Source organism: Triticum urartu, chromosome 1, assembly GCF_003073215.2.
Source record: "Triticum urartu cultivar G1812 chromosome 1, Tu2.1, whole genome shotgun sequence".
In the NCBI taxonomy this organism is placed as follows: domain Eukaryota; kingdom Viridiplantae; phylum Streptophyta; class Magnoliopsida; order Poales; family Poaceae; genus Triticum; species Triticum urartu.
In genome coordinates, this window is record NC_053022.1 from 342,353,700 (window position 1) to 342,357,296 (window position 3,597).

The window sequence follows — 3,597 nt, forward strand, 5'->3', positions numbered from 1 at the left end:
TCTTTACTCGTTCCGTAACACATCATCTTGTGATCAACTCCTTGGTCACATTGTGCACATTATGATGATGTCCTACCGAGTGGGCCCAGAGATACCTCTCCGTTTACATGGAGTGACAAATCCCAGTCTCGATTCGTGCCAACCCAACAGACACTTTCGGAGATACCTGTAGTGAACCTTTATAGCCATCCAGTTACGTTGTGACGTTTGGCACACCTAAAGCACTCCTACGGTATCCGGGAGTTGCACAATCTCATGGTCTAAGGAAATGATACTTGACATTAGAAAAGCTTTAGCATACGAACTACACGATCTTTGTGCTAGGCTAGGATTGGGTCTTGTCCATCACATCATTCTCCTAATGATGTGATCCCGTTATCAACGACATCCAATGTCCATGGTTAGGAAACCATAACCATCTATTGATCAACGAGCTAGTCAACTAGAGGCTTACTAGCGACATGGTGTTGTCTATGTATCCACACATGTATCTGCGTTTCCTATCAATACAATTCTAGCATGGACAATAAACGATTATCATGAACAATGAAATATAATAATAACTAATTTATTATTGCCTCTAGGGCATATTTCCAACAAGATTCCCACTAGTATATGAAAGTGATAACATGAGAGACTCTCTACTATGAAGATCATGCTGCTACTTTGAAGCACAAGTGTGGTAAAAGGATAGTAATATTGTCCCTTCTCTCTTTTTCTCTCATTTTTTTATCTGGGCCTTTTCTCTTTTTTTATGGCCTCTTTTCTTTCTCCTTTTTTTCGTCCGGAGTCTCATCCGGACTTGTGGGAGAATCATAGTCTCCATCATCCTTTCCTCACTGGGACAATGCTCTAATAATGATGATCATCACACTTTTATTTTTCTTACAACTCGACAATTACAACTCGATACTTAGAAAAAAATATGACTCTATGTGAATGCCTCCGGCGGTGTACCGGGATATGCAATGATGCATGAGTGACATGTATGAAAGAATTATGAATGGTGGCTTTGCCACAAATACGATGTCAACTACATGATCATGCTAAGCAATATGACAATGAAGGAGTGTGTCATAATAAACGGAATGGTGGAAAGTTGCATGGCAATATATCTCAGAATGGCTATGGAAATGCCATAATAGGTAGGTATGGTGGCTGTTTTGAGAAAGGTATATGGTGGGTGTATGATACCGGCGAAAGGTGCACGGTATTAGAGAGGCTAGCAAAGGTGGAAGAGTGAGAGTGCGTATAATCCATGGACTCAACATTAGTCATAAAGAACTCGTATACTTATTGCAAAAATCTATAAGTTATCAAAGCAAAGTATTAGGCGCATGCTCCTAGGGGGATAGATTGGTAGGAAAAGACCATCGCTCATCCCCGACCGCCACTCATAAGGAAGACAATCAAAAAATAAATCATGCTCCGACTTCATCACATAATGGTTCACCATACGTGCATGCTACGAGAATCACAAGCTTCAACACAAGTATTTCTCAAATTCACAACTACTCAACTAGCCTGACTTTAATATCACCATCTCCATATCTGAAAACCATTATCAAGTATCAAACTTATCATAATATTCAACACACTCATAAGAAAGTTTTATTATTAATCTTGTATACCAAGCATATTAGGATTTTAAGAAAATTACCATGCTATTTAAGACTCTTAAAATAATCTAAGTGAAGCATGAGAGATCAATTGATTCTATAAAACAAATCTACCACCGTGCTCTAAAAGATATAAGTGAAGTACTAGAGCAAAATTATATAACTCAAAAGATATAAGCGAAGCACATAGAGTATTCTAACAAATTTCAAATCATGTATGGCTCTCTCAAAAGGTGTGTACAGCAAGGATGATTGTCGCAAACTAACACACAAAGACTCAAATAATACAAGACGCTCCAAGCAAAACACATATCATGTGGCAAATAAAAATATAGCTCCAAGTAAATTTACCGATAGAAGTAGACGGAAGAGGGGATGCCTTCCGGGGCATCCCCAAGCTTTGGCTTTTAGGTGTCCTTAGATTATCTTGGGGGTGCCATGGGCATCCCGAAGCTTAGGCTCTTGCCACTCCTTGTTCCATAATCCATCAAATCTTTACCCAAAACTTGAAAACTTCACAACACAAAACTTAAAGTAGAAAATCTCGTGAGCTCCGTTAGCGAAAGAAAATAAAAGACCACTTCAAGGTACTGTAACGAACCCATTCTTTATTTATATTGGTGTTATACCTACTGTATTCCAACTTCTCTATGGTTTATAAACTATTTTACTAGCCATAGATTCATCAAAATAAGCAAACAACACACGAAAAACTAAATCTGTCAAAAACAGAACAGTCTGTAGTAATCTGTAGCTAGAGCAAGATCTGGAACCCTAAAAATTCTAAAATAAATTGCTGGACGTGAGGAATTTATATTTTAATCATCTGCAAAAAGAATTAACTAAATATCACTTTCCAAATAAAAATGACAGCAGTTCTCGTGAGTGCTAAAGTTTCTGTTTTTTACAGCAAGTTCAACAAGACTTTCCCCAAGTCTTCCCAACGGTTCTACTTGGCACAAACGCTAATTAAATACAAAAAACACAACCAAAACAGAGGCTAGATAAATTATTTATTACTAAACAGGATAAAAAATCAAGGAATAAAAATAAAATTGGGTTGCCTCCCAACAAGCGCTATCGTTTAACGCCCCTAGCTAGGCATAACAAGCAAGGATAGATCTAGGTATTGCCATCTTTGGTAGGTAATTCTTCGATAAGGAATCTACCATCTTTAGGAATTTCTTTATTTTTATTAATTATCAAACTTTTAGGCACAAGATCGAAAAATTCATTTGTAACAAATGGTTCCTTAATGATAGCAAAAAGATTGGGATGAATACTTATAGATTTGAGATCCGCATTTTCCTTACTAGAGGATTCACCCTTATTTTTAGGAACATACATAAGCTTGGCAATTTTAGTGGGAGGACTTGGAGTATTATTTACGGAAGAAAAAGCGGTTCCCAAGTTGGTGATAATACCCTCAAGTTTATCGATCCTAGTGGAATCGTGATTTATTTTCTCATTAACTATGTGTTCCTTTTCTTTAATATTTTTCAAAGTAACTCCTACTTTAGATCCATATTGAGAGATTCGGCTGTGGATCTTTTTATCCAAATTTTCAATTAACTCTACTGTAGCAACCTTATTTTCAATAATTTCAAGCCTTTGCATTACATGCTCTAAAGTTAATATAGTTCCATTAACCACGAGAGGGGGTGAGCCAAATAAATCTAACATATCATTATAAGAATCAAAAGTATGGCTACCCAAAAAGTTCCCTCCGGTAATAGTATCAAGAACATAACGGTGCCAAGGAGTAATGCCTACAAAAAAATTGCGAAGGAGAATGGAAGTAGATTGCTTCCTAGTAGATCTATTTTGAGCATTGCAAATTCTATACCAAGCATCTTTTAGATTTTCTCCCTCCCTTTGCTTAAAGTTTAGAATTTCATTCTCGGGAGATAACTGAGAAGATAAGGGACTAGCCATAACGACAAGCAAACTGACACACAAGCAAACAAAAAGTAAGCGG